Genomic DNA, 12,956 nt, shown 5'->3' on the forward strand with positions numbered 1-12,956 from the left:
CATTAGACACATGAGCAGGAGGGAGCTTTCACGTGGGGAGTAATGGCCACCCCACCGTAATCACTCTTTCATTCTAAATCAGGATTTCTTTAATGAACACGCAATCGCTTGTGGTCAGGAAACAGAATAGCTGTATTCAATTAAAATAACTGAACTTAAAGCTATAGGGGGAGCAGGACAATAGGGCTGAGATCAGGTAAGAGGGCAGGGCAATCCATGAACCCGCTTTTCTTGGAAATCTTGGAAGTCAAATTTGTCTTAGTCAACCGCTTGATGTTGTGTAATTTGCATATGCTAAATTGAGATGCTTTATCAAAAAAAAATCTGCCATTCGGCAGACCTATGATATTTCTTATTTGGGCATTGGTCAAGAGAGAGAACTGTATATGCACGAACCAAGGTTTGGACATCAGCCATTTTGTGCCATGATCCAAACATGCTAATCCAATCATGTTAACTGTGGAGTGTGAATATTGCATAGGCTTAACAGGGCACTTCTGGCATGTCTTAAATCATGAGACTCTTGGCACATCTTGGCAGATATGGCAGAGCACCAGGTGTCAGCGCAGAGATTCCCAGAGGATATTGTAGCTCCTATGGGTCACAAAACAAGGGTTACGCTATAAGTTACGCTGGTGACATCAAATCAATGCTTCGTCTCGTCTTCGTCATGCTCTACTTGATTGGAGGAGAACACTACCGGAACTAAATGTCAAATTGTCTGGGAAAAGAAAACCTTCCAAGAATAAGGATGGTGAGGTGTCAAGGACTATAGGTTAGAGGTCATGGTGCATTGTTGCCATGTGAAGGTATTTCCCCTAACCAGGAAAACACGAGATGATGTCTGATTAGATGACGTCTGAGGAGTCCGATGAGACGGAGATTGGTTCAAGATCACATCATAATCCCAAAAATATAGTAAAAGCTTACAGGTTGAATAATGGAGTTTCGGTTTTTGGGAGTTAAAAAAAAAATGAATGCAACATGTGTAGTTTGATATCTGCGGTGCTTTTTCCTCCACCATGTCGTCCCAAAACTCCAAAGTAAAAACCCCCAAATGTTTAAAGTTCACAGGATCAAGAAGGTCTAGGCCATGTTCAGACTGGAGGGAAAACGCAAGCTGGTACTCTGTGGTGCTTGATACAGTATCTGGCACAGCACTGTGATATGTGGTCCTTCTGTGGCTCAGTTGGTAGAGCATGGCGCTTGTAACGCCAGGGTAGTGGGTTCGATTCCCGGGACCACCCATACGTAGAATGTATGCACACATGACTGTAAGTCGCTTTGGATAAAAGCGTCAGCTAAATGGCATATATTATATATTATTATTATATTATGTACTAGAGGAAGCTAAGAGCCATAGACTATACTATGCCATGGCACATTAAGAACTAGAATCGAATCGCTAAAGGACGCAAAAGGTACGTGACACAGGATTAAATGGGAGGCTTACTTGAGGGTGTAAAAGCCAGAAAATAGTGCTATATTTGGAGTCATTTAGTAGATATATCGGGTGTGGAGATTAATTTCTCAGCTGAGTCATCATATTACATGCGCTGCAAGTGGGGTTCCATCGCTCTGTGCCTTTGAGGAAATTGTTATTTGGGGTTTTTGCTAATAGATTTAAAAATCGTCGACGCTTCATATTAAGTGTTCTAGCTTTGAGGAATGGAGTACGCTTCTTAAAAATGGTTTGTAGGGGGATCAAAGATATGTTTGCTTTCTTTTTTTGCCAAATTAAAGTAATAAGGTGTTCTATAGTGTAAGGTTTAGCCGAACATAACTTTCTGGGACACAGTAAAACTGGTCAATGCTCTGGTAACATACCTTTGACCTTCATCCATACCTCAGAAAACGTGTATCCCTCCCTAGCCCGCTTTCCACCAAACACGGCAGTCTCTAAGGGCTAAATCAGGACAAGTATACCCTCACCCCATTGGTCTAATGCCACCACAACTCTGCAGTGACAATTTAACTGAGGGGAAATACCTTCACATGGCAACAGTCCATCTGCCCTTCTGGGCTGGTTTAATCCACAGACGGATGTAGACCCTCCCTGACAACTGGACTGAGCAGCTCGAGCTTCTATCTCCCCCTTTACCAAGTACAGCCCTGCCCAGGGAGCCAGAACTGTCAGCTTAACCCCTTCTTCTACCAGACCTCCACCATTAAAGACTTTTAGATCTCAACCCACCATGTGCTTTAAAAAGTTCTGAGCAAAAACATGGAGACTATGAGTGGTTGATGGCTTCCTCTGGTAAGACATATACTTTAACCGAATAGGAATGGTAAATTGATAAGGAAGTATGAATGGGCACACCGGAAACAACTTGACTACTTGCGGTTAAAACCACGCAAGCTTTTAATAAGTGTAATGTCCTCTGACTCCTCAGACTGAGAATCCCCCAATTCTCCAAAGCCCCTTCTCACAGGTGAGGTCACATGACATGGTAAAAGTCTTGTTGCCATGGACGCCAGGCTCTCCCAGATATGACCCTTTACCTCAATTACACTTCCAACCCATCTAAACAAGTAATTTGTTAGAGAAACAATGAAGAATTCTTTTTTGTTGCATTTTCACCAAACACTCCTTTCTGAGTCAGCCACAACTTACCAACTTATCACTCAAAAGGATATCTTTCAAAAGTCTACAAACCCCTGTAAACACGCTACAAACACACTACAAACCCCTGTAAAACAGAAGGATGCGCGTAATGCGCACAAAGATGAAAGAAAAGAGTTGTGGACTGACATTTGAAGAATCACAAGCAACAACTATAAGGTTAATGGTTTCTTCCATCTCCACTGAGTAATGGTCAAAATGGATGTCTACGGGAGAAGGAGTATTAGACCCATCTTCCCCTGAATAAAGTTCAAAAAGCTTAGAAGTGTTTCTCCATTTCCTTGTGAGCATCAAGTCACCCAAACTATGAGGCACATGCCTCTCCCTCTCATCCTCCCTTCCCCCCACTCACTCCATCTTCCCTAGACCCTGCTAAATCAGATTAGGGCAGAGTGGGTGGGACTAACGTTTCACCCCCCATGTTTCTGATGGCTATGACTAGTCTGAAATGGCCAACAAAGCACAAACCACCCCCCTTAACCCCCACTCCCTGCTTGTACATTATGAGAGCAATGTGCCGAACAGAAAGGGAGGAGATGAGCGACAGGAGGTCAAAGGTCAAAGCATTTGAACTAACTGCCCATCCCTCGGGGAGAATGAAGGCCCCCTCTCATTGAAGCCATGGAGGTTCAAGGCCTGCCGCGGTACTGCAGGCATTGTTAGCAGAAAACAGGATCCCCTATTATAGTGAATCGATCCTGGTCGATCTACGTGTAAACAAATACACATTTTGAAGACAATCACGGTACCAATAATTGCGTCTAACAAACCAGATTTATGTCCTTGAATCAATTATTTAAAAATTGCACAAACTCTGCATGTTATGTCTCCATGAGACACCAGCGACTTAAATTTGGCTGCAATGCACTGTTGAGGTTTCACGTAGGAATGAATGGTTTCACGCGATCAATGGCTTTGTCCATTCATATATACAGTCATTGGTACCCCCAATCCCCACCTTCCCCTGTCAGTCTCGAAGCTGTGATAAAGGCATGTTCTTGATTATGTTTGTCCCTATAAAAATGCAACTGCTGCACAAAAGCTAGCACTATAATGGCCTATAGATAGGGCACTTAATGTATTCAATTTCAGGTATTCAATTTCATTAATACTTATACCTAAAATGTAAAATATCAAAAGTTTGAATGGAGGTACAGTAGAACATCAGACAATTTCGCTTTGTCCCGAGTTTTGGTTCAAATGATGTAGAGTATCTGAGGTAAATCTGATATTCACTGAATAAATCCTCGGACATCTTGAAATGAGCAGTCCATCCAAATCCCATTTGGAGAAAGTAATACACAGGGAGAAAGGAACATTTTGTGCTAATAACTGTAAAATAGGCAGCAGCGATTGACAGTAATTGCTCCAGATGGTAATAGCTCCACAGCATAAAGCCACAATGCTTCAGCCCTTTCATCTGTGAGAGGAAATTAGGAAATGGAGCATTACCTGAGGAGCTGCTGGATAAGAGAACATCTATAAAATGCCACAAGTAATGGGTCTAAAAGACATCTAGTTAGGCATGTTAGATTCAAAGGAATCCGTTAAAAAGGATCCCTGTGACTTTGGTTCTTATGTTATTTGACAATTATCATAAAGTGTACAGCAATTAGTCCTACATTCTACAATTTGTATATTCTGAATAACCTGAATTCCGGCAAAAAGGATTGCAGTTCCATTTGATTTCAGTCACTTTTTGATTTGAATGTTCTATTCATCATTTGTCCACGGTAGAAGTAGTCAGTCACTTTTTGGACCTGAATGTCAAAACATTTAGGAGATAGAGGTGCTCAATGTTGAGCCATTTTGCATACCCCAGTCTACCATGAGACATCCATGTCTCCATCACTGGAAAAGAGAAACGGTTGAGTTGGACATCATTTAAAAGCCCCCAGACAGGATTGTCAAAAGTACTGTATTTAATCATTTCTTTAAAAAAAATGTAATTGTTTAACCTTTAATGTAAATGATCGAAAAACATGTAAACTCTGATCATTTTTCATTTTTTGCATATGTTGTAGCTTTTTGCCATTATTTGCCATAAACTGAGATGTTTGTGTTGTGCCCGCCATATGTTGAGACAGAGCATGCTATTGAACACAGGATGGGTGTCATGTTTTGGCTGATAAATGTACTCCCTCTTTCAAATGGTAGCACAAAGATGGTTGGAGGTCCACACATCAGAGATTGTTGACGAACGGGAATAATCAGTTGTATTAAATGATACTGTCAAACTTAAAATAGGAAACCTATTGAAATCATAGAAATATAGATAATAGAATAGATATTCGATGGTGGGTGCACCAGCAGCCATTTTTGTGGTAGTAACTGGAAGTGAAAATTTCAATTAAATTAAAATATCAATGATGTACCAGCTAAATCGCAGTTGTCTGAAGGGTTATGTTCATTCTATGAATTATATTTCTGATTGAAATGTCTCAACCGATGGCGGGTACAACACCTCAGATTATGTCAAATATGCAAAAATGTTTTTTTTTAGTTTACGCGTTTAGATAATTGACGTTAAAAGGATACAAACTATAACTTTTTTTCAAGAAATGATTACAAAGTTTGACAACCCTGTTAGACGATCTCAAACTCAACAATGTATCTTTTCCAGTGATGAAGACATGGTCTCATGGTAGGGTGGGGTATTCTAAATAAGTCAACTCTGAGCAACTCTCTCGCATAAATGTTTTGGCATTCAGGTCCAAAAATTCACTTTCTGACCACTTCTAACATGAGCAAATACGTATAGAAAGTTTTTTCAAATCTAAAATGGGTTCGGTCAAAAGATGATTGAAATGGAACGACCTGTAACAGATTTAGAACAGTTTACGGTTGCAATATGGGAATTGTTGCTTGACTTGATGTGACCACACACCGCACCTGAGAGGTACTTCATCTGGCTAACACGGTTCACATCAGTCGAAATCCCCCACAGCCTAAACGGCTAACGTGCAGAAAAATGTGATCTGAAATGTGATGCCCTAGATAAGCGGCCCTGCTCAACAAACAAATGTTGCTGGATGTGTCCCATGCGGTCACTCAAACAGGTCAGAGCCTTTCCCATGGGATCCTTGTGGCGCCCTGAGGCAACTTCGGAGACGCAGCACATTTTCAACCCAATAACAGGAGAAAGAGAGGCTTGTTGAGACAAGCACTTTTATCAAAAACACGCGTTATTGAGTGGCCGCATCAAACAAATTGGCCAGCTTCGCACTGGGACTCATTAATCTGGCTGTCACAGGACACATTTGTACCAAGAAACCCAGAGGCCTCTGGTCCACTAAGCCACAAGTCTCCATTTGTAGGCCTATTCTTTAGGCATCTCCTCAGATTTCCATCACATTAGCATTCTCTCGGTCCTTCTCCATAGCTTTAAAATGATCTGTTAGTAACACATAAAGAGGAGGACAAAGAATCACTCTTACCTCAGCTTCTGAATCATCCAACAAAGGCGGTGGGATTCGATGAGCCAAACCGGTACAGAGTGAACATCCAAACCAGGAGATTGAGTAGAAATCCAAATCAGAACAAGATTCTGAATGGTTCCAAGATGGAGGTGGTGTGGGCTGAATTCTTCCTTCCAAATGGCTGAGTACCTGTGGGGAACAAAAGTAAAGAAAAGAGAGCGAGCGAGCAAATTAGAGAGAGGGCTTGAGCATGCCAAGAGGCGACACATCCACATGAATCCTTATCCAAACTCATTAAGAGGTTTTCAGTAGCCCTGTTCGAGGGGAGTCAGATTCCTCCGAGGTTGTTTATATCAGAGAACAGTAGCGGTCAGCTTTACCATTGTCCTACTAAAAAGCCCGACTCCTTCAGGAACCACAGCCCAAATAAACACAGCTCAGAGGTGTGAAATTCTGCCACTGAATGGAGTCCCTGTCTTGTTTTATTTCCATCAGTTCAGCACTTCATTGATTGCGTAGGTCAGTTGCAAAGATGTAGGCGAAGGAGTTCCTATATTGAGAGTAGCTTCCCCAGGAGCACAGCTACACTATATATACACAAATGTAGGTGGACACCCTGTCAAATTTCAGACACACCCATTGCTAAAATTTAGCACACCGCCATGCAATCTCCATAGACAAACATTGGCAGTAGAATGACCTTACTGAAAAGCTCAGTGACTTTCAATGCGGCACAGTCATAGGATGCCACCTTTCCAACAAGTCCGTTTGTCAAATTTCTGCCCTGCTAGAGCTGCCCGGTCAACAGTAAGTGCTGTTATTGTGAAGCTGAAATGTCTAGGAGCAACTACAGTTCGGCCGCAGTGGTAGGCAAACACAAGCTCGCAGAACGGGACCGCCGAGTGCTGAAGCACGCAGCGTGTAAAAATAGTCTGTTCTCAGTTGCAACACTCACTACAAAGTTCCAAACTGCCTCTGGAAGCAACGTCAGCACAATAACTATTCGTCGGGAGCTTAATGAAATGGGTTTCCATGGCCAAGCAGCCCCACACAAGCCCAACATTACAACACTGTCCCTTGCGCATGGTGAAGTTTTGTAAATCTCGCTGAAATTGGACTACGGAGCAGTGGAAGCACATTCTCTGGAGTGATGAATCACGCTTCACCATCTGGCAGTCCAACTGACAAATTTTGGTTTGGCGGATGCCAGGAGAATGCTACCTGCCCTAATGCATAGTGCCCACTGTAAAGTTTGGTGGAGGAGGAGAAATGGTCTGGGGCTGTTTTTCATGGCCCCCTAGTTCCAGTGAAGGGAAATCTTAATGTTACAGCATACAATGACATTCTAGATGATTCTGTGCTTCCAACTTTGTGGCAACAGTTTGGGGAAGGCCCTTTCCTGTTTCAGCATGACAATGTCCCCTTCCTGTTTCAGCATGACAATGTCCCCTTCCTGTTTCAGCATGACAATGTCCCCGTGCACAAAGCGAGGTCCATACAGAAATGGTTTGTCGAGATTGGTTTGGAAGAACTTGACTGGCGTGCACAGAGCCCTGACCTGAACCCCATCGGACACCTTTGGGATGAATTGGAATGCCGACTGTTAGCCAGAACTAATCGCCCAACATCAGTGCCCAACCTCACTAATGCTCTTGTGGCTGAATGGAAGCAAGTTCCAACATCTAGTGGAAAGCCTTCCCAGATGAGTGGGGGCTGTTATAGGAGCAAAGGGGGGACCCAACTCCATAATAATGCCCATGATTTTGGAATGAGAGGTTTGAAGAGCAGGCGTCCACATACTTTTGGTCATGTAATGTACATATCAGCCCAAAAATGCAGAACACGTCTCCATGTTCTGAAGAGAACGAGGGGAAATTGGGGCAATTAGCAGGTCTGTATCTTTTGGATCGGTTGCGTTTGTGCTGGAATCCAACCAACTAGTTGTCTTTCCTAAGTGAACCAGATCCGTTTTATACAGCATGGGCCTCTTTTTTCCCTCGCTAAACCGCCACTAGTTAACATAATATATACAGAAACGGAGGCCTCTTTCCACGTGCGGCCCGGGCCAAGTCTAACGCAGCTAACTGCCATCTGGATTCAGAGGGGGGCAGGAGCGTCCTCGTTTGAAGTTCCAGAGGCCTTTCAATGTGCCGTGGCGTTTGCCCTCTTCCTGACAGAAACACGCTGCCTTTCCCGTCGACTTCCTGATTGTGTTTAGCACAGGCTTTCAGCACAGCTGCTTGGGATGATCCCCCCCCCCCTCCTCTCCCTCCTCTCCCTCCTCGCTCCCTTGAACACACTTACTGAGCGCAAGAGGAAATTATTCACCAAGCAGGGCACCCCAGCCAGACTCGGGTATCAGGCGGTTGGCCCCAAACGCACGGCTGTTAAGAGTTGAAGCCAGCCAATATGTCATGGTCTGGGGGAGTTTGGTACAAAGAGGAAATGTTGGGAAGGACATTCTGAACACATTGGGTGGCACTGATAGTGTCATCAGTGTTCAGGGTGGACCCATGATTCAGATAACTGGCCCTTTTAGGGAGTCTATACGTCAGGCCTTTGAAAATTAGCCCACAGGTTGGTATGTGATCTAAAATGGAAAGCTGCTGGAAAGTTCTTTGTGGGGGCCGAAATGCATCCGATGAAATTGGAAAACGCCACAGCCGGAGGAATCAAAGTGTTAGAGTACAGAGAGAGATTTTAAAAAAATAATACTGTATTTGTGCTGAGGAGGGTGAGGTCAGCTGAACATGTGCTCCCTGAATAGTTTATTTGGCAACCTGTGCCCCAAGACACAAACCAGAGCCTTTGGGCTCAGCTGAGATTTATCAAAACTCTGCCCTCGTGTTCTGTGCTAACAGTTGAGCTAACCTCAACCTCTAAAACTGGGGGAGGGTTGAGGTTAAGGGGAGACACAGAAAACCTTTAGCAGGAGAAATGAGCTATTGTCATGACTTTAAGAAAATCCTATTTCCACAAAGTTCTTGTTTTTCCCCTTTAATCTGTTCCTAGGTCAATTTAAATCCCTTTCCCCAAAAAAACGTTCCTCCTCTGTCATGGCTTTTTACTTTGTTAGGAGGTGGTTTTGTGTTTCCCTCCAAAAGTAGCTTGCCCATCAACAAAGGACCTGTCATTGGGAATTAGCCTGGGGCAGGACGTTTCTAGTTGAACTGAATCCGGCACTTGTTCTGGGTCCTAAGTGTGTCCATTGTGGCTCAGATCAGTACAGAAAACAAGAAAATATGATTATCTCGAAACCCGACCCCTCCTCCCTCACTATACGATCAAAGCATGTTTTGCTGTAGGCTGACTGAGCAGGAGGTCAGCCAAGCGGGTCCGGCGTTTAAGAGCATTTCATATCTGGGTCGTGACCGAATTGCCTACACATAACACTAGGACTAGTCAGATGTTTGCCAAAAGAACGATTGCAACAATGGGTGGGATTAGTTTAAAAGAACAGAACAGTGAAGGATAAATTAGAGATTTCTGTGGACCAAGTTTGAAAGTATTTTGAAAGTATACTTTTTAATTAAATACTTGAAGATTCGGATTGCTGCAAAGCCAAATATAATGGCAAATTATTTAATGAACATTAAAATAAAGCTGGAATTGGGATTTCTTCCTACAATTAGTTGGCTATTTTTTCTGCTTCTCACAGGGTGAATCCTCAAAAGGTCCAAGTTTCTAATAAAAGCTTTATTTTCTCAAGCTTACAGTATCTCACATTCTTTTCAGCAACCACTCCTATTCCAACACAAGTCACACGTGCTGCATGACGCCAAGTGGACTTAGACTTAGAATGGGACAAATAGTGATGGGGGGAAAAACGACAAAACATAACAAACAAAAATATATCATGCTTAATCTGCTTTGGTTTAGACAACACCAGAAGCATCAGAGTCCATTGTGCATTTTAGTTCAGAGAGTGGGATCTCAAAAGTAATAGGAAAAAACAGCAACAATGCATCTTGGAACACCAGTAGGGGGCGAGACATGTCATACCAACCAAAGCGATTCTTTTCACTAGCACTTGCAGCTACGAAGTCCATAAACATCTTCCTAATTAAGGGAACACATTAAAATCCTGAAAGAAACCGTCAAACATAACTGTGCATTTAAACGTACTCGTCATTCAATAGAGCCGAGAGTACAAGGAGTAGGCCTTCGTGTGACTATCAGAATTCCTGCTTCTCATACCCAACCCTGACCCAGTCTCCTGGTGCTTGATCCAAGATGATGAATAGCTAAGATGTCCCCGTTAGGGAATGAGCGATTAATCAAACAGATGCTGACCTTGGGGGGAGGGGGAGGGAGAAAGACAGGGGTATCCAAGAGTGATTTCTGACATCACCTTGGCGAAAAGGAATAGTCGACCACCTGTGTCCCGACAAGACCCTGATGGTCTTAGTGTAGAGTGTTCTGCAGACACCAAAAAAAGACTTCAGACTAGGAACCCAGACGACCAAAGAATGAGATGGCCTTAAATTTAACATTTGAAAGGATGTTCAAGATCAAATACATCTTGTGTGTCACAATCAAAATCAGAATGAACCCAAAGTGAGGAAAATTCCTGTTCATCTTGGGAGAAAAAATAAATAAAATCGAACCTCAAACTCATTTTATTTGACAAAAATACAATATTAGCCACCAAACTAATATTCCAATTAGCCCTTTATATATATGACTGACGTGAGACTGACGTGATAATAGGCTGCTTCTGTTGGGGAAATGAGCTTTACACCTCTCGAACGAGATCGAATAGGTTAGAAAGTGTGAAATTGAAGTTCCAGAGGCCAGGAAAAGGTTGCAGTTGACCTCATCTCTGAATTTCATCATCAGCTACATGATACAATTTGCCGATGACCCCCTTGACATTTCAGAGAGCCACTGGTTGAACAGTAGCATTTCAAATTCAGAGGGGAGGGAGAGCAAGAGGGAAAAAAATGAGACCGAGAGAGAATGAGAGAAAGAATGATTCTGAAGGGAGACCGTTATTACATTTCTGTATTGAATATTTATTTGATTATATACAGTACCAGTGAACATTTTGGACACACCTACTATTTCAAGGGTTTTTCTGTCTTTGTACTATTTTCTACATTGTAGAGTAAGTGAACGGACGATCTTTGCATGTGTGGTTCCCACCGTAAACCTGTCAGTGATTTATTTAGAATTCAAGGCACACTTAACCAACATGGCTACCACAGCATTCTGCAGCGATACGCCGTCCCATCTGGTTTGCGCTTAGTGGGCCTATCATTTGTTTTTCAATAGGACAATGACTCAACACACCTCCAGGCTGTGTAACGGCTATTTTACCAAGAAGGAGAGTGATGGAGAGCTGCATCAGATGACCTGGCCTCCACAATCACCCGACCTCAACCCAACTGAGATGGTTTGGGATGAGTTGGACGGCAGAGTGAAGGAAAAGCAGCCAACAATTGCTCAGCATATGTGGGAACTTCTTCAAGACTGTTGGAAAAGCATTCCAGGTGAAACTGGTACTGTACATATCTTTAGTATTATAGAGTCTAATCTTATTGATCTCGCTGTTTTTATAATGGTCATTTACTGTAACACTTCTCTTTTGCAACATCGACCTCATCGTTCATGCCATTAACGCAGACTGCATTTTAGAGAGAGAGGACGAAAGAGAGATGCCTTGCCTTGCCCATGCTGGACTGAAGGACAAAGCAACTTGTTTTCTACAGAGGCTTTCTCCACCCCCATCCCAGAGGATTGTGAGATAATGAACAGCGTAGCCTTGCCTCATGTGAACTCAATCCAACTCCCTCATCACCAGCCCAATCTAACACCTGACTACAGACAAAGAGGCTCTTCAGCTTTTCAACATACCACAACCTCCTCTCGCCTAGACAAGAGTTTACCTAGGTATGCCCTGAGAGAGCGAGAGCGAGCGAAATAAGGAAAAAAACAAGCAAAGAGAGGGAGAGAGAGAAAAGCCTAGAGAACAGAGAAAGTAGAAAGAGGCAGAAAAGGAGAGAGACGTCAAAGAGACGTCAGGGCCTGACGATAAACCCACACAGTTGACTCATGTGCCAGACAAGCGCCTCTGGACAGAAATGGACCCATATTCCCTAGTGTTGTCATGATACTAGAATTTTGACTTTGATACCAATATCAGGTTTAGTATCACAATACAATGTACACTCAATACCAAACAATACCACGGCTAAAAAAGAATAAGACATATTAGCCAAAGTCACAGAATTGCACTTGACCCAGACAGAAACACAGCTACTGCTCTGTTCCAATCATTAGGCATCTTTTGAGTTCAATATCATCACATTTGAACAGTATGTAACATTTTCTGTACTGATCAACATTTGCATAGAAGAAGCACTCTCTTTTACAAAAGCGCGTGCTGTCTCTTTAAGAAAGTAATGATGCCGTTCACAAGGCAGAACGTGGCTATGGACTCTGACTTTGTGGCTATGAAATCTCGTGGAAACCAGATGGGAGGCGAGGGAAGTGAAATCGTTTTTGGTGGTGAAGGGAGACGTCTCGAATTAATAAAGTTTTTGGTGACAATCAGCTTTGAAATGTGCATATTTTTCATTATGGCGTCACAAACAAAGTATGAGGGTAGTGAATTCAGCTGTTAGCTAGCAAAAAAGGCTAGCTGGAATCTACAGGTATCGACTTGCGATGCAAGTGTTCTGTGGACATTGTGTTGTGAACAGTAATGAACCGTTTCAACATGCTGCGTTGCATTATTCAGGTGTGTTATACTGCACAGAGGTTGAGGGGAGCTAACAATGTAGGCCCGACAGCTCGAGCAATGAATGAGTCAGTGGATCAGGCTATTTGCTCTTCTCGCTATAAAAAAGGGGCTGCGCTGATAGACTTGAACCTCTCCATCCCGCGAGGCACATTTGATAGAAGTACCGAAC

The 12,956-nt window shown here is 43.0% G+C and overlaps 1 protein-coding gene across 4 annotated transcripts in view; it reads right to left on the reverse strand.

Moving 5' to 3' along the window:
* LOC118399358 (semaphorin-6D-like) overlaps positions 1–12,956 on the reverse strand; it is a 186,714-nt gene that overhangs the window by 156,107 nt on the left and 17,651 nt on the right. For all 4 annotated transcript variants that reach the window (XM_035795378.2, XM_035795382.2, XM_035795377.2 and 1 more), the window contains exon 2: positions 6,061–6,231. The gene's annotated coding sequence lies outside the window, so the exon portion shown is untranslated. The remainder of the gene's footprint in view (positions 1–6,060; positions 6,232–12,956) is intronic.

Source organism: Oncorhynchus keta, chromosome 20 (assembly GCF_023373465.1).
Source record: "Oncorhynchus keta strain PuntledgeMale-10-30-2019 chromosome 20, Oket_V2, whole genome shotgun sequence".
NCBI lineage: Eukaryota > Metazoa > Chordata > Actinopteri > Salmoniformes > Salmonidae > Oncorhynchus > Oncorhynchus keta.